Source organism: Neolamprologus multifasciatus, chromosome 22 (assembly GCF_963576455.1).
Source record: "Neolamprologus multifasciatus chromosome 22, fNeoMul1.2, whole genome shotgun sequence".
NCBI classification, from domain to species: domain Eukaryota; kingdom Metazoa; phylum Chordata; class Actinopteri; order Cichliformes; family Cichlidae; genus Neolamprologus; species Neolamprologus multifasciatus.
Genome location: NC_140459.1, coordinates 719,801 through 742,157, shown reverse-complemented (window position 1 = coordinate 742,157; position 22,357 = coordinate 719,801). Strand labels below are relative to the sequence as shown.

The window sequence follows — 22,357 nt, the reverse complement described above, 5'->3', positions numbered from 1 at the left end:
TCATGGAATTGTAGGATAAAAACTGTCCAACAATAAAATCCAACAGGAAGCACAAATATTCAGACGGATCACTGAGGGTTTACTAAATGCATGTAAAAAGAAAAATACACTCTATTCCTGAACAAAAGATGGTGAAAATATTATGAAAAATACAAAAATAAATTGACCAACATTTTACGTGTGTGTAGAAACGAGCATTATAGTAAAACATTGATCAACAATGAACATAATATGAAGGGAATATGGGATGTTTTAAACGGTATCATTAAAAATAATTCTGGACAACAAAGTTATTCTCAATATTTTATCGACAATGGAAAACACAGCTGATGTGGTCAACAGCTGTAATCATTATTCTGTAAATATTGGACCAAACCTGGCAGAACAAAGTCCTGAGTCACTGCCATCAGAGAAAGCCTGATTGATAGGAACTCGATGTTCCTCACATCAGTGGAGGAAAAAGAAATAATTGACATTGTACACATGTGTAAATATAAAACATCTACTGATTGTAATGATATTGACATGAAAATCGTCAAGAAGGTCATTGAAGGAATTGTAGGACCTCTAACATATATTTGCAACTTATCATTTCAGACGGGAAAAGTGCCAAACAAAATGAAAATAGCTAAAGTTGTGCCGCTGTATAAAACTGGGGATAGACGCCACTTCACAAACTACAGGCCTGTTTCTTTACTACCACAATTCTCCAAAATCCTAGAAAACCTGTTTAATAAACAATTAGACAAATTCTTAGATAAATATAAATTACTCTCTGGCAGTCAATATGGATTCAGATCAAAAAGATCAACATCTCTGACATTAATCGAATCAATAGAGGAGATTACGAATAGATCAGAAACAGTATGCAGCTGGAGTATTTCTGGATCTCAAGAAAGCATTCGACACAATCAATCATTACGTATTAATCAATAAACTGGAACGGTACAGGATCAGGGGGGTTGTACTGCAATGGGTGAAAAATTATTTAAGTGACAGGAAACTGTTCGTGAAGCTGGGTGTGCATTCCTCATCATGCTTGTGGTGTTCCACAAGGCTCTGCACTGGGTCCAGAATCATTTATTATTATATAAATGATATTTGTAAGGCATCTGATATTTGCAGATGACACAAATATTTTTTGTTCTGGGGGAAAATAAGGAGCTGCTGGATACAATTACTGCAGAAATGTGCAAAATTAAAAAATGGTTTAACAGGAACAAACTATCACTAAATCTAAGTCAAACTAAAATAATCTTATTTGGGAATTCCCTTAGAAATGCATAAGTGCAGATTCATATAGATTATTGAAAGAGTTCTTGAACATAAGTTTTTGGTGTGATTATAGATGATAAATTAAACTGGAAGTCTCAAATAAATCATATACATAACAAAATTTCAAGAAGTGTTTCAATCTTGAGTAAAGTGGATTTACTGGGTGCACGGGTGTGTTGGTGTGGATATATCTGTAGGTTGTGTATCCTTTGAGGAGTTTATTGAAAATGTGCATATATATAATATATATATATATATAAAATGTAATTGCAAGGAGGTGTTTCTGCAGTCTGTTGATTACTAGATAGTGGACAGGGGTGGGATTAAATAAGCTCATGCTTCTTCCTGCTCCTTTTTGAACATGACAGTTATTTGTAGTTGTTGTTGCTCGTTTTCCTTTTGTTTTGCTTTGTTTGTCTCTTTTTAATTCTATGTTGTACTTTTTCAACGTGTTCAAAACAAAGATCCTAACCCTAGCCTGAGTTTGTATGGAAGATTGTTTGTGCTGGCTTAATAAGACTTAATAAAATGTTAGGTCATAATGAGATACAGAAAAGGGATGAACCAGAGTCGTGTCTACACATCACACAACTTTAGACTGTTTGTTACCAGCAGCACTGAAACACATCATTAGTCTTAAATATCAACACGTCACCAGGTTCTTCTTCTATTCATTTAAATCAGTGAAACGTGACAAAGATACGACAGTTTTGTATAAACGAGGAGTCTTCTTCACGCAGTAAGTTTAATCATGGAGTTCCTCTGTTCCTCAGGACATGTCCTTCAGCTTTCAGGCCCCTCCTCTGTGGAACCAGCTTCCAGTTTGGATTCAGGAGACAGACACTATCTCTACTTTAAGATTAGGCTTCAAACTTTCCTTTTTGCTAAAGCATATAGTTAGGGCTGGACCAGGTGACCCTGAATCCTCCCTTAGTTATGCTGCAATAGATGTAGGCTGCCGGGGGATTCCCATGATGCGAGTGAGTCCATGAGAGCCAGAGAGCAGACACTGAGCCGTCCATGAGGACAGAGGGAATGAGGACAGAGGCAGCAAGGACAGAGAGGGCAGACTGCAGGAGGGAGATGCAATCGTTGTAAATAAGGAGGAGGAGAGTAGAGGGAGGTGCTCGATGCAACATGGGCGGTGTCCCAGCAGCTTGAACCTATGGGAGCATAATTAAGGGTTCAGGGTCACCTCTGTCGGATAACGCAGAGTGTTTTTAATAAAGTGCTGTGAGTAATAGTGTCAGACACCAGTCCACTGCCTCCACCTGTGAGAGCATCTTCTGTCACTGCTGTTGTCTCAGCTGCTTTATACTCGGGTTATTAAATGATCACATGTGTGAAATAAACATAAAAATATTAATTTGTCTGAAAGAAAATAAAGTAAAATAAAGTCTACTTGCCTGGAGACTCTGAGAAAACGCTGACTCGGACGTCTGCAGGAGTCTGTAGAGACGACCTCAGTCATTCCTGTGGGCGGTGCCAGCTGATGCAACAACACGCTGGGACGTCCTCCCTCGGGGTCCCGTCTAGGTTTCTCCATGGCTTTGTCCGTTCTGATCGTTTCGAGCCCTTACGTTGATGCTGCACAGGCCAATCACAGGAGCTGCAGGCGGCGCTGATGTTTCAAAGGGACGATGTAGCTACAGCGTTCCCGCCAAGGCACAAGTCCTCGACAACACACCAATCACCATGACGCCTTCATGTGGGCGTTTCCCCAGTAGCCATTGCAGCTTTTGTGCAGTCTCATTGGCTCAGGATGTGTCAGTCACACGTTGTAAGCCAATGAGCTTCTTTCTGGCTCTAATAAGCAGCGTGGTTTACTACAGGTGGACCCACACACACATCAGCAACAAGCTCACAGATAGGGGGCGCCAGTTTTCCCACAGACTTCTGAGAGCAGAGGAACAACTGTGCTGACATCACAGCTGCATCTATCTGTGACCTGTGACCTCTGGAGCTTTTTCAAATCCTTCTGTACTGAACAGCAACTTCAACTAAATTCAGCGTTCACAGCGGAGTGGACGTAACAGAGCAAAACCAGGAGAAGTGGAATTATGATAAATGTAAACGTGTGTTTTGTTCACCTGCTGAGGAGGAGCTGGGGTGCATGCAGGTACGTGCATACAAACATACGTATGTGCACCATGTGATGTAGTGTGGAAACAGAGCACAGCTGGATTTGTAGTTCTTTCCTTATCCCCAGCGTTGGCCGGCCTCTGAGTAACCGTGAGCTCTGCTCTCACCAAATCACTTTTTTCTGCCTCCAGGCACAAAATGCAGCTTCAAGAAAATCTGATTTCTGTCCTCAGAAACAGAAGAAATGAGTTAAGATGGAGATTTCATGCAGTGACTCACAGCAGCACACACACACAGCTAGTCCCTGCTGAGGGACCTCGCCCTGAGGCTCCTCCACTGTCAGTCCTGGACCTTCGTAGACTTTGTTTCATTGGCCGTGTGTGGGTGTGTGTTTGTGTGAGCGCAGCAGAGTGTGTAACTGTACGCTTCGGCTCATTTGGGAATGCAACAGACAGATTTTCTCGGAGCTTTGTGCGGCGCATCAGGTGATCCGTTTCTGTGCGGCATTTTCATGTGGCAGAGACGGTCTCTCAGTTTCGCCGAGCGCGGGTTCACCTGGGGGAGGAAATGCAGTTGGGCCAAACCATTAAGACCATTCCTCCGCCACACACGACGCTTAACAGCACATGTCGAGCTATCGGAGGTCTCGTGGAGTCAGAACGATTGGTTTATCAACAGGGTGGATGATGTGCCTCCAACACTTTGGCCATAAGGTCGATGACATCATGACTGCAGGTAAGTAATGAAAGTCATTTTGTAGCAGATTGCATTACTGTAGGAAAAGTAACTGTGTAATAGATTACTTCTTTTGACCATATTTCAGGCTGGTGTCGGTGCCTGAACCAAAAAACAATCAGTGGATTCAACTCAGCTGACCGTGACACCACCACCTCCACCCTGAGGTGGTGCAGTCAGTCGTTGCTTTGACAGTTTTAAAGTAAACTAGCAAACATGATTCCTGGTGTTTTCTTCATCGCTCTTTATGGTAAATGACCTCATCATTCAAATGACACCATCCTCACCAGCTGCGGCAGCCAACCGACGATCGGCGACCTAATCCAGCGCCGCCAACTCCGTTGGTTTGGCCACATTTGTCGAATGGACCCGAGCCGCTACCCCCATGGCCTACTCTGGTTGACCCGCCCCACCGATTGCAGGGTGCATCGAAATGCACCAAAGAAGACAAATCCAGGATGATTTGAAGGCCCTTCGACTTGACCTCGAGCAGGAAGAACCAGCCTTAGATCAAAAAGTGTGAAAGATAATCGTTGGTCAAGCAAGAGAACCTGCGGCACCTTTCTCACTCACTATGTGTTCACAGACCTCTCTGCACTGAATCATATCTGTTATTAATCTCTGTCTCTCTTCCACAGCATGTCTTTATCCTGTCTTCCTTCTCTCACCTCAACCAATCACAGCAGATGGCCCCGCCCCTCCCTGAGCCTGGTTCTGCTGGAGGTTTCTTCCTGTTAAAAGGGAGTTTTTCCTTCCCACTGTCGCCAAAGTGCTTGCTCATAGGGGGTCATATGATTGTTGGGTTTTTCTCTGTATCTATGAAGCGCCTTGAGGTGACTTTTGTTGTGATTTGGCGCTATATAAATAAAATTGAATTGAATTGAATTGAAATACCGACACCTGGCTGAGACTGCACCCAGAGGAGTCGCCCCCTGCTGTCCACGAGAAGGACCACAGGTTACGATGCTTTGGCTTCATTTTCAGACCCAGAGGCTCCAAGTCTGTGAATCTTTCATATGAAGTGCATGAACTCATCTGAGGTTCAGCAGAAGTTGCTGGCCGTGAATTAACTGGCTGAAACGCATCGTTGTAGCACAGCGGCTCTATTTTATTCAGGCACAAACACACTCTGAGGCAGAGAAAAGGGTGTGATGCGGTCGGGTACCTGTGCAGCTGCTGTCAGTGAGTCAAACTCCAACCCTCAGCTCTCCGAGTGGAAAAGTCAGAGAGGGAGCTGAAGGAGGGATGGAGACACGTTCAGCGGCAGAGGGGAGAGGGAGGTAGGAGGGGGCTGGAGTCAGAGAGAGAGAGGGGGGGAGAGCTGAGTGCGGTCCAGCCTCTGCGCTGTGAAGCAGCAGCCAGTTAGTCCGACAGTGAAGGACACGGAGCCGACAGAGCCTTCCCCGCAGCCGGCGCACACCGGAGCATAATTAACTGGAATAAAGACGCAGAAGAAGAGCAGCTGCGGTCCTGCGGTGTTACCGGATAAACAGGCACAGCTGCAGGAGGCACAGCTGAGGAAGCGAGAGGAGGAAGCGAGAGGAGGTGCTGGAGGTCCGTGTGTCCGTTTGTCACCTCACACACGGAGCCTGAGGAGAGCTGACGGTGTCATTGCGACAGGGAGCTGAGTGTGAGGTGAAGCTGCGCTCTCTGGTCACGAGGAGTTGCTGCTGTTGTGTCTGTTGCTCCTTTTTCTTCTTACTGACACGTCTGTGCTGCACGCGCGGGCGAGCCGTGCGTCGTCCCCTCGCTCGCTCTCTCCGTCCTTTCCTTCGTCTCCAGCCTTCAGCCGGCTTCTTTGGCGTAACTGTGCCGGAGCTGCGACTGTCTGCAGCCTGGAGAGACAGCTGGGTAAGTGTGCAGGGGTACAGGGTGTGTTGCGCTTTTCCTTCAGTCCGCTGATTTCTCTGCATTTTCCCGCTGCCGTCTCTTTCATTTAGACTTCCTCTCACTGCCATCATCTCCATCCATCACCACTTTTGCCCCTCCGTCACCTCCATCCATCACTTTTGAACGACCCATCCGTCAGACGTTTGCTCATTTTTATTCTCTCACACTTTCCTCGCTTTCCTTTCCCATCTTCTCATTCCTCCTTTCCTGCAGCGATCACTCATTTACACCATCGGGTAAGACACACACAGACACACACACACACACACACACACACACACACACATCCATGTTCTGTAACCTGGAAGTCATCAGCACTCCTGAAGCTGAGAGGCAGAGGGCCTGACATGAAATCGACAGTGTGGGGTTGAACCCCGATAATCCCTCCATCTTTCTCTTCATCCATCACTCCCGGCCTCACACACTCTCCCCCATCTCTCTCTCTCTCTCACTCACACACACACACACACACACACACACACACACACACACACACACAGGTGCACATTAATATGTATAAATATATACGAGTGAGCTGAATATGCACACAGCATCAGCCTGTTTGCATCAGCCGGTGAATAACAGTCAAGTTCCAAGTTAGCTGTTAGAAACTGAACATCAGCGTGTAGCTGAGCTCACACACACACACACACACACACACACACACACACACACACACACACACACACGAACATGAAGGTACCAGCAGGGAAATTGTTTCATTCGAGTGATAAATTATTCATCTGATGAAAAGTACTCGCATCCTAAAACGTCCCATGTGGTCCAATTTGCAGCTGAAATGTTTATTAATTGTTTGGTGGAGCCTGATTGTGAGCAAATCTTTCATCAGCTCGTGTTTGCCTTCATCATCGCTGCTCGGTTAATTGCTGAGCGCCGGTGAAAGAGCCGATCAGAGACCGACGGCCGACCGCTGAGTCGAACCCGCTGATGTCGTTGGTGTAAACGCTGATCGTAAATGCAAAGCTGTCAGGTTCTGTGCAGGTCGTTCAAGTCCTCGAGCATCTTCAGACTTCAGTTTGGCAGGATAACTGTGAATAACTGTGGCGGTCACATGGGCAAAGATCAGCGTTCACCCTCAGAGTGAAGAGCTTTGGATCCATAAATGTCGGGACGACGGTGGAGTTTTTGGAGTTTAACCTTTGGACGATGCCACCGCGGATTTTAAATCAAGCAGTCTCGGCGCAGCTGACTCAGCTTTAATTCAGCAAAGTGACCTCCACCGCCCCCACGCCGACTGCTCAGGGTGTAAGGGGCGGTCCTAAGATGAAGCCACCTGCTGGGACTAACTGCACATTATTTTTGTTTTATTTGGATAAAAATCGTCTGCAGCCACTGACTGGATGAAGAACTCGTGGACATCAGCACATGCTGGGTTTCCTCTTTGAGATGCTCTGCAGACTTTTACTGCAGCGCCTTCAGTCCCTGAAACATCTCACTGTTAGCTTGAGATGGACTTTTCCTCACAGCACACGAAGTCCAGCTGTCAGGATTTCCAAAGACTCCAGAGCAGCAGACATGGACACCGAGGTAAAGGCTTCATTAAACCATATTTGCAGAAAAGATGGCTCGGTAGAAATCCCAGGGTGAGGAGGAAGATGGAGAAATGAGTGGCAGGTGGGGTCCAGCAAAGGCCCGCTGACAGACAGGTGGAGAGTAAACTCTCTGCAGAGGAGATTAGCAGATTAGCTGCATAAACGTGCCAGCTGAGGAATCCAGCAGGAACCGGACAGACAGGTCCAAATGAACCAGAGTCCAACCCAAATAAACCCAGGTGGAGGCAGGAAGGGTAATAGGTCGACGATATAACAACTCCACCTAATGCAGAAACTGGCTTCAGTTTTTCTTTAACAGGCAACAGAACAAAGTGAAAACATTAAAACATGCTCCAAATACAAAATGTTGCATTGCTCGAACTGAAGCAGAACTTATTCTCATTCCACGGGTGGCCGAGGTGGCCAATCAGAGGGTTGGTGGTTTGAGCCAGCGTGCATGCCAGAGTGTCTTCAAGCAATGCAGGGAATGTGTTCCCATACATCAGTGTGTGAATGGCAGGTTGACACATGTAGAAAAGCTCTATAAGAACCATTTAGTGAAAACTGCAAAGAACTATTCAATTCAATTTTATTTATATAGCGCCAAATCACAACAAAAGTCGCCTCAAGGGTTAACCCTAACCCCCTAACCCTAACTAGCAGTTCTCTTTAGGATGAAGCTAATGTCCTCGAACGGTGACTGTTTGATTTTTGACCACCGTTCATGTCCCATCTGGAAGCTTTGCATTCCTAGGTTGTCTTCATGTACACTTGCTGTTCCCTTTGACATTTCCGTGCAGTCTGCTTTGGTTTAGGTGCTCAGTAAGGATCAGGCGTGCTGTGGAAATGCTCCTGCAGGTAACCTCACCTAACTGCAAGTATCTGATGAACCCAGAAGCAAGGCTGTAGCCCTCACTGGGGTTGGAGTTACCGCTGAGCTCTGTTTGCTTCTGCTGCAACCCAAGCATGCACGCTGCAGTTTGCACTGTTTGATGTAAAAGCATCAGCGTTACTGGGGACGTGTGTGTGTAGAATAACGTTAAATAAATAAATGTTTAACTGCACGTTGTTTTCATGAAGGAAACGCACACATGTGCTGAGATTGGTTTGCTTTGGAGAAGCAGCAGAGCTCGTTGCTGCTACGCAGCGGGATCACCGACGCTCTCGGACGTCTTTCCACATGTTGTATCTCAGTTTGAAAGAATATTAAATACTGAAGATGAAACATAAGAAGCACAGCGGTGTCAGATGGAGGCGAGCATGTAGCCTTATTTAGCCACGTGCTGCCCTTTGTGTGTTGTTAACAAGCTGAGCATATACAGTAGCTGGAGAGTGGATTAAGCTGCAGCAGTGCCTTTGTAATCCACTGTAATGGCTTTAAATTCATGGAGACTGCAGCTGCACAGAGCAAACTTCAAAGGCAAAAAATCGTCCTGATTGGTTTAGATAAGCTGGACGAAACGTGGCTGTAATCGCTGCTGTTTACCAGAACAAACGATCGTCAGCACCACTGAAGGATCCCTTTTTCTTCTGCGCCAGCGTGTGCCGTGCGAGCGCCGGGACGGGCCTCCCTCAGGATGTTCCTTGCAGTTATTAGGTGCTCTTAATTGCTGCCGGCGGCACTCTTCAGCGAGCAGCCTCTCCGGCAGCGTGTCGCCACTAAACCGCGCTGCGGATAATTCACTGTTTGGACAGCGGGCGCTTACGCTCGCTTACTTCAAGAAGGCCACCAGAGCTGAGGCCGCTGAGCCTCCTCAAATAAACTCGCCCACGTTTGGTGTTTTGTCACCGCTCAACGGTAAAACCGCGGAGGTGATTTTCAGTTCCTGTCGCCACGGCCGAGACCGCAAATCGCCACGGCCCTGATCTGCGACGGTGTCGACCGACCTACACGTGACGCTGCTTCTGTGTCAGGTGCAGCGCAGCGTGTGAGCGATGAGACGGAGCGTGTCATTACGAGAATGTGAGCAATCAGACGTGAGCGCGGCGAGTGGAACGGCGAGCGTCTCGAGGTTTAATGTATGCGCGCGGGGTGCGTCACCCTGCTGTTGTCACTTTGGGTGACAGCGCAGGGTGACGGCGTTTGTTCCGCACGAGCGTCAGCAGCGACTGGAGGCTGCAGGTGTGTGTGTGTGTGTGTGTGTGTGTGTGTGTGTGTGTGTGTGTGTGTCTGTGTGTGTGTGTTCTTATTCATGGCGGTGTGAAAGCGTGCAGGCAATGCACACATTCAGTCTGTTTCATAGCGCTCCAGTGGGACCTGCTGCAGCACACACACACACACAGACACACACACACACACACACACACACACTCCTGTGACAGGACGCCTCTGAGATAATCGATTATTCTCGTTCACGTTCAATCAGGGTCGTGACTCCGTGATCAGCTGTTCAGGGTCACTGAGCTCAGATTTTCCACCAGCTGCTGGAACTGAACCGTCTGGCTGGAAACGCCGGTAAAGTGGCGACTTCCTGTCATTCGAGCTCGGGCAGCTTTGACACCATTGGTCACATTTACTTTGTAATACTGACCGGTTGTTGCTAACGTCCCAGCAACACATTATAAAAATGAGTATCCAGCTTTAACTGAAGCGCTCGCTGCCTGTGTGCGCTCGGCCGTGATGCTGTGTTATGACAGATTCTCCAGGTCCGTGAACACGGGCCGCCTCACCAGCGCTGACACCGACAGCACCGCAACAACCAAATGTCCTCGGTGAGGAACGTCCAAGGACGCGGAGCGATCACGCAGACGAACGGCGACTGAAGACTGGCGTCTAAACTCGATCCGGTGCTGAGCCTGTGAGTGGTGACGTAAAGGCGCACAGCTGAGCGGCTCGGAGACGGGACGAGTGTATGATGCAGAGTAAAAGGCTATGGCTATTTCCTGAAAGCTATATGCAAGAATTAGGCCTTTCAACAAAAACACATTTCATTTCTCTGTCAGGAACATGAACTGTGGAAAAGCAGCTCTGCAAGCAAAGCCATTACTTCAAGGCGCCCCCCCTCAGCGATGCACGCCATGGGTCAGATGACTGCGTGGTCCAGCTGCGGGTGGTGCTAGCAGACAGCAGTGGATGGATGTCAGCTGAACACGGTGAGCTGAACGTATTTGGTGTGAGCAGCTTCATCCTCGCTCAGTCTGAACTCTGAGCAGCTCTCCGCCTCTGTGAGGACCTTCAGGCGGTGGATCCAGCTCTCCATCACACCTGGTCCTCTGACCTTCAGACCAGTTCTTTGTTTGAACTCCTGACAGCAGCCATGAAAACACGCCATCGTTTCCAGCATAATTTGGTTAACGTAGCATCGATAATTGATCAGAAGAATAAAATGAAAGCAGGTACAGTCAGGCAGGTGAACATCCGGATATTCAGCTCGTTTCTGTTGGATTAAGATGTTCTGATGACCTGCGACACAAAGACATAAAGAGACAGCGAGAGGTAAAATGAGAAGGAGTCTGAGCGGCAGAGGGAACGATCACGTGTCCTTGAGGGAAAGGAAGCGGGAAAAGAAGGCGATGCACCCCTCGACAAATTTAAGAGCGTGCTGAGTGACGCCCGGACGGCGTCAGGACCTCAGCCCCGTGGCGCCTCTCTCTGCGTGACTTTCACTGTGCCAGCAGCCGTACATCACCCTTCACCCTTCAGCCCGTCCTCTGCTCGCCTCATTCATCATGTCTTACACGCCAAGTGACATCAGCTAGAAGCTTAATCGCCGCCGTTTGAAAAGCCATTCGCTCAACAAATATGGGTGCTGTCAGCGAGCGAGAATGAGCCGTCACAGTTTATGCTGGGCGGGGTGGCGGAGATGTCAGGCCCCGCGCTTTTATAATGTAATTAAAGCATGCGTGGGCATCCTTTTTACAAAGCCAATGTGCCAGAGACGTGATGTGTGGCGCACGGCGAGATGAAATGCTGGGTTTTAATTGGAGGCTGTCTCACTTCAGTCACAGCGGCTGGATGAAGGGAAAGAACAGAAGGACTGTTTATGTACAAGAAATTCATTATAAAAGCACAGCTGGCACCGACCTGATGTTGCACAGCGACGAGAGACGTCAGCGGCCCAGGAAATGAAAAACTTAGATGTTGAAGATTAAACAAGTGGCGATGGAAAAATGAAACTGCATTTTTCACTTTGGTGCTCGATGTTCACAGGCCGGAGGTCAGAGTTCACATCTCTGTGATGATATCTGCATCATGTTTGCACCTTCGTTTCATCCTGTTCACTGAGATGAAAAAACACTGGCTGCTCTGCTGGCTGCAAACATTACAGCACATGTGCTGCATGCATACGGCGCGTGTGCTGCAAACATTACAGTGCATGTGTGGGAGGATCGAGCTGTCGTCTAAGCCGTTTGTCACCTGCAGTGACACTCTTATTGACTCTAATAGATAATAATAACAATAATTTACTAAATGAACATCGTTTCAAACAATAAAGCTTTTTACAGTATGAAACACCTTGAGGTGACTGCTGTGATTTGACGGTATGTAAATAAAATTACATTGAAAACGTAAACAACTAAAGACATAATCAAAGCAGCTTGGAAAGAAAAGCGTCTGGACTTCTCTAAGTTTCTTGAAGATGTTTCATCTGAGAAGCTTCTTCAGCTCTAAAACCAAATGGTGGAGAGATTTAAGCCCTGTGGGCGTGGCCCTAAGAGGGACGTTGACCCCCTGATGAGTAGGGATGGGTATCGTTTAGGTTTTATCCGATACCGGTGCCAAACCGGTACTTTTGAAACGGTGCCGGTGCTCAAACGGTGCTTAAAGAATGGAGAACACAAACTTTGTCCAAAAACCTCTCATGTTCAGCTGTTTTTTTTGTAAAAAGATAACAATGTTAGCCTTTTCTGCAGCTATGGGGCATATATGGTATCACTCTTGGCTGGAAGCAGCTTAAACAATGGAAAAAACACAAACTTTGTCCAAAAACCTCTCATGTTTAACTGTTTTCCACTTTTTCTTTGGTCATTTTAGCCTTTTTGTCCAGGGTGAAGGGAGTATCTGCCATCAAACAAGAAGACAGCTGCATGTAGCTATGATGGTGTTTGCTAGTTCACCTTACATGCATTAATGTAATAACGTGGTTAGCCTACTCAACGTAAATTACACACGAACAACATTAAGTTACTCACGCAGAGAAGAACGGCTGCTGCTGCATCATCATCCTCATCATTTCTGCTACACTGGCAGGGCTAGGGGCCAGGACTCTCCTCTTCGGGTTTTTGGGGGATGTTGCTAACTCCGGGTCGATAACAGGCACCACACCCGCAGTAGATGTGCTCGGTGTGAGGTCTCGCAGCAAGCTATCAAATACGGCGCATTTCTCGGCTTTTAAAAAAACGCTATGTGTCGCCAGGTGTTTCATCAGATTTGAGGTGTTACCTCCTTTGACAGTATCACAGTATCAGCTTAAAGCACTTGTTGCAGCTGCTGAGTTTGCATCTTTTGCTGTGAAGTACAGCCAGACTTTGACCGCTTCGCCTTGGGCATTTTTAATCTGTAGTTCTGCTCTACAAGAATGTACGTACCTGGACCCGCCTACTATCCTCGGAAACATAAAATGATTGGCTAGAATCCAAAGTGTATCACAGCTCAGGAAAAAAAAGCACCAAAATAAAGCACCGAAATGTGCGCTGCTTTTCGGTCTGGTTACTACCGTTTATGTCAGAACCGGTGCCATCATGGCACCGGATACCGGTACCCATCCCTACTGATGATCCTCTACCTAATCACATGAGCCAAGGTGTGAAACTGGGTGTGGGTCCCAATCAGCCAGGGGGTGAGCTCATTGTGAAACCTGGCCCCAGCCTATCATGTGATTTCCTGAGGTCAGCTGTTCCAGGATGTGAGTGGGCGTTAAGGCGTCTGGGAACTGGATTATAGATGGCAAACAGTTGGTGTCTTAAGCCCCGCCCTCTGTTCAAAGATGGTCGTTCACAGCAGACATAGGCTGTGTCCCATTTCAGGGTCTGCACGCTTGAAGTACGCGCACTACAAACATCACTAATGTCACATAACTTTGCCGACATGTGGCCAACAGCAATGTTTTAATGTTCTTCATTATTAAACATTCGCACATGAATAAGTGACGTCATATTCAGTACTTACTTTTGACAGTTCACTTTTCGGCCGCTCCCTTCTGCCGTATTTTGCGGCAAAATTATCCACACCCACCGCCGCGCTATGAATTGTGGGATATATGGGACCACGAAGCGTGCACCGGACCACGCTTGACATTTGGGGAAATCGACGGCGCATTTGGAGTATGCATTTGAAGGACACTTCGAATTGGGACAGCCGTCGTCGCGTGGCGGTGACGTAACCGCACTTGAAATGCGTACTTCAAGCGTGCAGACCCTGAAATGGGACACAGCGGTAGATGTTTCTTTCAAACCATGTCTTCTCTGTCCACTGGTATCCTCAAAGAGTGACCTTCGACCTTTAGATCCAGCTAGACAGCCGAGTCTTGAAGACTCTCCTGAGCTTCTCTAATAAAGCAGCTGCATCAGGGATGACAGTATAGTTGTTTGTCCTCCTGATCCTCTCTCGTTGTTGTCTGCTCTTCTTTTCTGTGCCTCTCTGCTGCTTTGATGAAAGCTCAGTTGGGATAACCACATGTTTACATGTGTGTTTCTTTTCTTTCCCTTGAGGCTTCGAGGGAACATTTGCTACCCGGTGCTGCAGGGTCCTGATTACCTTGTGTTGTGTTGCAGATGGTGGTGGGAGTCCAAACACCTGGGACTCTCCATCGTTTGGTTTTAGAACTGAAGAAGCTTCTTGGATTCAATTCAGTTTTATTTATACACCAAATCACAACAACAGTCACCTCAGGGTGCTTTATATTGTACAGTAGACCCTACAATAATACATACAGAGAAAAACCCAGCAATCATATGACCCCCTATGAGCAGCACTTTGGCGACAGTGGGAAGGAAAAACTCCCTTTTAACAGGAAGAAACCTCCAACAGAACCAGGCTCAGGGAGGGGCGGGGCCATCTGCTGTGATTGGTTGGGGTGAGAGAAGGAAGACAGGATAAAGACATGCTGTGGAAGAGAGACAGAGATTAATAACAGATATGATTCAATACAGAGAGGTCTGTTAATACATGTCCTCTCATTGGAGAAGCTTCTCTGATGACGTGTGTGTGTGTGTGTGTGTGTGTGTGTGTGTGTGTGTGTGTGTGTGTGTGTGTGTGTGTGTGTGTGCCCCACTGGTCTTTACAAAGAGCTTTACCATCTTTTCCATCTTTTATATACAGTCTGTGTGCGAGTGGACACTGTGGGTAAATATTGTGTGAAGATGCATTTTCTGATTGTCTGTAGTAACACAAACTCGTATCAGGGAGAGATGAAGTACATCACTCTGTGAATGTGCTTTTCGTTGCTGTGTTCATGATTCACTGCCTCTTGGACAATTCAGTCAATACCTACAAGTGCCGAACAAGGACGAGGTGGAGGACTCGTACAGCTGTTTGTTAGGACTGTAGCGTGGAGCAGGCGCTTTGTCACAGCGAGATGAGAGTAAAACTACAGTCCTTCTCACGACGATGTCAGTCGGTCAGGAGGACGTCTGTCTCACGCTCACATGATGAATGACAGAAACGCTGCGTAAATGTGCCGCCACCGTAACAAGTGTTACAGAAACATCTTTGTTCGAGCGAATAACAAACGTCTCTTTCAGAAGTTCCTTCATCTCCTTACTGAGTGAAGCCACGAATAAACAGAAACAGCAGATTGATCGGAGTGACGGGAAATGAAAGATGAACCTCTGATGACAGCTTATATTCATAAAATGTAAATATATTTACATCTGGTTCACACCTCATATGAACAGCGTGCACACTTGACGTACGACTCGAGCTTCAGATTAAAGACTCGGGGTTGGCTTGGGTGCCTGTGCGCTGTGATTGGTTACACGGTCTGCACTCATTAAAAACATGCACGGTGTTTTTACAGACTTCAGTTGCAGCCATAAAAGCTTCAAACGAGTCTTTAAAGTTGTAGGTAACATGAACAAAGCCGGACCATAAAGTAATTCCTGAATACAATATTTGTAACTGCAGGGACGCTTTCTGCTCGGTTCACCTGAAATTGAATTTTCTGCACACACTTGATGTCACAACGCTCCCACGTGTGCTCGAACTATAATAACGTTCAGACCAGACTTCTGTAAGAAGGCTGCGCTCCTAATTACACGTGATGATTTAACCAAGCTGAGGTTCAGAGCAGAGAGGCAGTCACCCCGAGAAGATGGCTGCACGCGTTCTTCTGCTCGCAGCGCAGGTCAGCAGCCGCCTTCTCCAAACTCCAGCCTGCTCAGTGTTTCTAACTCATGGTGTGGGGGTTCAGTGGGTCTTGATGAAGGCCAAAATCGGGCCGATCGCCAAAACGGTCGCACGACTCAAAAATCGGCTCAAAATGGCCCAAAAATCGCACAGTGTGAGCCCGGCATTAGCTTGGTTAAATCATCACGTGTAATTAGGAGCAGCACTGACGGAAAGATTTTGTGTTTTAGGAGGTCCCAGCTTTAACCCAGCCCGTCCTAAGTCTGTCCTGAACCATCTGATGACCTGAGGTTAACATTACGTGCTTGCAGTAATGCAGACTGTTATAAACCAAGAGCTCCATTTGATTCACGTTACGTAAGAGCAGAACGTCAGACTTCCCCGACTGCTGACCTTGGGCTGAAAGGCAGCAGGAAGTTGCTGGTTCCATATATTACATCACATAAAATCATCCAGCAGCTCTTTCAGACTCCAGACATTTTGCAGACTAAGGAATTATTTCAGTTTTCCTCGATTTATACGCTCTGCACCGAGTCGTGCTGATGAGGAATTTCATTTGTCAGAGGAAACAGCCGCTGACTGTCACCCAGACTCCCAGCGCACCGTGTTGGGAGGAGTTTTAGTTACCAGATAAATAACCTGCTGCTGAGCGGTTAATTGTTCTAACGCACCGTCCAAGAAGTAATAAGATGAGTAATAAAATCAATTTTCAGTTCCTGTTGATTGTGTTGTAGAGTTGATGCAACCTCATCATTCATTCAAGCACTTTTAGCTGTTAGCTAACATTCACACATTCATTCTCCAATCGCAGAGCAACCTGGGGTGAGGATCTTACATATCATACATCATACAGATTGGAGCAGCCAGGGATCGAACCACCGACCTGCCGATTAGTAGATGACCTGCTCTGCGTTTGCTTTTTGCATGGTTGTGGTATTTCTAAGTATCTGTGTCTGCAGCGGACATGCGCAGCTAACCGATGCTGCTCGCTGTGACACTTAATGCTCAGATTCGACTCCTCACGGGGAAGAACCAGCCTGAAATATCTCAACCTCAGCAAAACTGAAGGACTGGCATGTACGACTGTGTAAGCTCAGCTGTGATGTCACTTCCAGCTCCAACAGCAACGTCCGAGGTGACTAACATGCAGCCTCTCCTCTGCAGTTCTTCTCCTGCTGGCCTTTGGACCTGTTTAAGCCCACACTGATGAAACCCACTGTGGGGACTGGCAGGTGAACAGGGGGAAGTTTAGAAGCATGCTCCCAGTCGCTGTTTCCTCACGCTGGGTTACAGCTGCAGCTGTGGGCCTCCTCGCTGCTCCATCTGTGACCTGGGTTCCAGTTTGGCACCAGCGCAACATTTGAGGTGTTAATTTGAGGACGTATAGGTTCTGACCCCGGTGTGGACGTGCTGTCTCTGCATGTTTGTGCACTGCGATGCTGGGAAGCCTCGGGTTAGAGCAGCCGCTGCTCTGGGAGGCAAAATGTGTCAGAAATCTTAGAAAAGGTTCGGAGATGTCCTCAGGTTTGTCCTCGGGACGAATCCTGAAAAGCAACACTCAGCCGGACGTTTCCACTGATGCTGTGTGTCGTACAGCACAGCACACACTACAGCTGATGTTATGCAATAAGTTGCTCTGCAGCTATAGAGCGGCGCATCTCCTCGTCTCTGTGAGTCAGCAGCCTCACAGCTGCACCCACAGGATGCTGTTGTTTTACTGATGTCATGGGAACAATCATATTTACAGAAGCGTGAAAGCGATCCTCCTTCAGCACGCCGGCGCGCTGTACAGCCTGTCAGAGGGGGTCTAATGGATGGATGTAATGGAGCCCAGCAGGGTGGTGCTCTCTGCCTCTGCACGTGAAGAGCAGTCGAGTAGTTAAGAGCTGAAGAACCTCCAGGCTTCACCTGCCTGAACTTCAACTATGACAACTAGAAGAAAAGTTTGAGCTAAACGGCTGCTACTTCAGCTGGACGCGAAACATTAAGAGAGACATTATAAGCCCCAAACATACAATATGAAAAGGTTTAAAGCCAGACGTGTTTCTGCCTCGGCAGAGTAAAGTTTTCAAGGTGGAAAAAAGTGTTGAAAGTTTGCTCCATTAGTTTAATCTTTCAGAAGTAAAAGAAACATTAAGTCTGACGGCAAAGACTCTTCAGATAAAGTGGCTTCTGAGACATTTTCCCTCACAGACCTTTTTGTGCCTGCTGTTACCTCGAGCTGATTTCGACCCTGAAACACAAATTCTTCCTTTAGCTAAAAAGATTGTGAAAAGCTTCGTCCTTTCTCTCGCTCGGAAGCATCAAAGACGAACACTTGGCCAAAAAGAAGACGCCAGAAAAAAGAAAAACGTGTTATCAGCTCAGTGCAGGAGGTCTAAACAAACCTCTGGTTGTCACCTGAACTTCCTGCGCTCGCAAACACACCGTGCCGCCGGCCGTTTCAGGGTCAGAGCTGCTGTGAGCGCTCGGGGTATTTATGAGCTGCTGTCTCCGTGATGATGATGTCAGACATGGCGGCTGATCCTGCTGTTTGAAGAGTGTTGTAGCCTCATAGCTGTGAAACGCTGGTCTGTAAGATATGATCTAACAGCCAGAAGCTCCTGGGTGTGAATGGACTGATTCTTATATAGTGCTTTTCTACTCAAAGCGCTCTATACAACACGCCACATTCACCCAGTCACACCCATTCTCACAAGCACTTTATCTACACTTAGTGCTTTCTAACGACATTCACACACATTCACACTCTGATGGATGCATGGAGAGCAACTTGGGGTTAGTATCTTGCCCAAGGATACTTGACATGCAGACTGGAGGAGCCAGGGCTCGAACCACCAACCTTCCAATCAGTAGGTGACCTGCTCCTACCTACTACCTCCTGAGCTACAGCCACCCCAGTGTGAATCCACCCTCTCTGTGGGCTCTGGTCCTGGACTTTCTGTAGGTCTTTGACCGCCATCATTATTTAACCCTTTAAAGCCGGTCGGAGCAGCACGCTCTGTTTTGCGTAACTATTTTTAAATCCCGGTAGCTCTGCAACCACGTGAGCTAGCGCAATAATGTTTTTTGCACATGAAACCGGAGGAGTTGTACTTACATCTTATGCCATCAGCTTGTCCTCGGTCACAGTTTCCTTCCACATATAGCTTTGCAAAAACTGCATAAAAAGCACTTGCTGCAACAAAAACATAATATTCCAGAAACAGGCTTTGCCGATCCGATCAGCTGTTTGTAACACTTCCTATGTTGGAATAGACGTCAGCGCGAACTTTTACATGTCCGCCATGACCTACCCAAAACAGGAAGTGATGTTATTTTTGCGGAAATGTAGTTTTTTACCATCAGGGCCTCATGAGCCTATACTGGTGTTTTTAAAAGTTATGTTTGACTTTATGACTTTCTGTGTCGTTTCTGGGATGCTTAGGACTCATATTGCACTGCTGGAAATAGTTTATTTTGATGCATATGCTGCTTTTTTGCAAATTTGCACTATAATATTTATTTTCGTTTTTCCTGCAGTGTATAAAAATTGGTGTATTTCAAAAATAAAACTATGAAGACACTCAAAATAAATTTCCTGTGGTGGGAAACTATTTTGTGCAACTTTTTTGTATTTACAGTTTTGAGGGATAAGCCTCTTAAATTTCTCTAACTAGAAATATATGTTAAAAAAACAAAAACGATTTTCAATTTTTCTGTAGTTTATTGCACTTTTTTGCAATTTATGTAATTACTATGCACTTAATTCATACATATTATTAAAATCTGGGCTATAATGGTTGTATTGATGTATAGCAACTTGAAATGCTCCCAAAAATGGCTCCACAGCATGTAAACATATAATATAAGCTCTGGCGGACTTGGTTCTATGGTCGGTCTTAAAGGGTTAAGTCCTTGAGGTTTCAGTTTGTTTGACTTCCTGCTTTATTTTGGTACTCTGTCTCTTCTCGACTTTTTTCGTCTCGTTGGTTTGATGTCCACCTGTGCCACGTTTCTCTGGCTGTCTTCTCGGTCGCTTCATCTTCTTCATGGTCTCCTGCTGATGGTGGAGACCAAAGCAGAGCTAAAAGAGAGTGAATACTGAAGTGATCTTCATCGGTTGGATGTAAACTGCAAATAAATAAAACACCGTCCTTTTTCTTCTGAGCTACTGTTCAGAATTGCTCCTTCCAACACGAGTGTGTTTGTTTTGATTCGTGGCCTGCTAATATGGTGCTGCGCTCCCACAATGCATTGCAGCGTTACGTCAACTCCAAAGACCGTTGCGTGCAGGAGAGTATGCGCATGTGCATTGCCATGGTGATTTTAAAAATAAAGATAAAATGAAAAGTAATTAATAAAAAGTAAATATTTAAACATTCCCACAAATGTGCAATGAACGTGCAAAAATTCTGTTTAGTAGTTGTTGCTGTTTCTTTCTTTCTTTTTTTTAAAATTACGACGTCTCTGAGGCGCCGATTCCGACAGTGAGAGGAACGCCGGTGTTCTGGGAATCCATCCTACCTGTTGTTTCTGCGCATGCGCACAACACGAAGTTCAGTGGCAAATTGTCCCGTTTCTCTGGCTGTCTTCTCGGTCGCTTCATCTTCTTCATGGTCTCCTGCTCCAGTATTTTGGAGTCTGGTACCCTCACTCAGTTTTGGACATTTTTCTCCAGCTTCCAATTAAAGTTGTGTTTTCAGTTTATCCACGTGCCTGCTTGTTAGATTAGCTGCTGATTTAAACTGACTGTAGATGTTAACGTGAGCGTGGATAGCCGGAGGAGACCGGTGACCTCTTACTCTGAGAAAGCTGGGAAAGGCTCCAACCCCCCCTCCACACGCCGTAAAGCTCAGCTGGATAAGCAGTGAAGAAACACACAGGCTTGTGGATTTACTGAGCTAAAGAACTGATTCTGGTGCTAAAGTCAGATTTATAAGTGTCTCCCAGGTGTGACACACCAGCCTGAGGCTGTTTGTTTGTTATCCAAGCGGATGCTGCGTAGTGGCCTTGTACTCTTCTCTAAATTAGGCATCAGGAAGGTTTCAGCCATATTTCCAGAAGGCCGTGACAGGATGACAGAATCCATTCTGCATGTGGAGACAGCGCTAAAGAAACAGATAACAACATCATCACAAGGGCAGCTGTCCAGTTTCCAACACACAGACTCACTGGCTGTATGCCATCACACCCCTGCCATTACAGTCACAGTTCACTGCATGTAAACACAGAAAAGTTGTTTCTGACATTAATACTCAGGTACACGCGTGTTCACTGCTTTAATACTGCCGAAGCACTTTCCACAGCATCAACGGAGAAAACACGTCAAAGATAGGTTAATGATCAGAGCGCTCCCTCGCTCACATTTCTGCACAACACAAAGGTCACTTGTGATGATGATGTCTCACTCTGAGCAAATTTCGAACCCAAACGTTTTAACTGTTTTTAGCATGAATTACTTATAATATTTCTTAACTTTGAACTTATTTCTCACCTTGCTTACGGAACTTAATCAGATTATGCACTAACTACTGACCTTTGACCAAAAGCCATAACAGGGAGCTCTGTTTTAAGAGAATATTCAGCACTGATGGTGGAGACCAAAGCAGAGCTAAAAGAATACTGAACTGATGTAAACTGCAAATAAATCCTGTGGTCGTGAGCAGAGATGGGCAGTAACGCGTTACTTGTAACATAAGCAGTGACGTAAGCGAGTGCGACGTTCGTGACAACAGCTGTGTGCAGATCAACAATGGATCATATATCGAGTGCAGAGAGAGTATGAGCGTGCAGCGTTTAAAGCGTGGAAGTACTGACCTTACTTTGAGTTTGATTCCATAAAAAGTGACAAAAACATTAGTGTCCGTTGTGCGTGGGAAGAAAACTTCTTTTTACAGCGAAAAAACCCCTAAACTTCCGAGCAAGCACCGAGTAGCTACGACATAATGGGAAACTCACAGAGAAACTCGCGGATTCTTCCACTGACCGCTGCACACCTGCACCAGGGTAAACCTCCGCCTACCCCACTCCTGCTTTACAGGTGAAAATAGAGCAACAGGACCGCTAGTCTTTGACTTTATTTATTTTCTGCTGTGTTTTACTTGCATCTATTTGAAAGACTGAGTGTAAACACAAAAAATATTTTATTTTATGTGCTGGAATGTGCAGAAAATAGGTTTAAATGTTAAACTAATTTCTTCCAGTCAGATGTTGCAGATAATTAAATTTTTACTTGATGCATAAAGTTAAAAGATTAAAACTAATAAAACAAGTTTTAAAAAGAGACTTTTCCATTTGATTACATTTTGTATGATGATTGTAACTAAGTAATTAATTACTTTTGAAAATAAGTAATCGGTAAAGTAACGGGATTACTTTTTGGGGAAGTAATCAGTAATTAGTTACTGATTACTTTTTTCAAGTAACTTGACCAACACTGGTCGTGAGTCCATAACATCCACAGCATGTGCCAATCACTGCACGTTAACATTGTTTCCTCGTTATGACCATGAAGTGTTTTCCACTGTGGAACTAATGTAAGTTGTGCAGTGAT

The 22,357-nt window shown here is 46.1% G+C and overlaps 1 protein-coding gene and 1 long non-coding RNA gene across 3 annotated transcripts in view; both read left to right on the top strand.

Moving 5' to 3' along the window:
* LOC146492466 (uncharacterized) overlaps positions 1 to 22,357 on the top strand; it is a 364,885-nt gene that overhangs the window by 11,823 nt on the left and 330,705 nt on the right. The window lies entirely within an intron of this gene.
* LOC146492472 (glutamate receptor ionotropic, kainate 5-like) overlaps positions 5,125 to 22,357 on the top strand; it is a 193,198-nt gene continuing 175,965 nt past the window's right edge. For both annotated transcript variants that reach the window (XM_085148519.1, XM_085148518.1), the window contains exon 1: positions 5,125 to 5,943. The gene's annotated coding sequence lies outside the window, so the exon portion shown is untranslated. The remainder of the gene's footprint in view (positions 5,944 to 22,357) is intronic.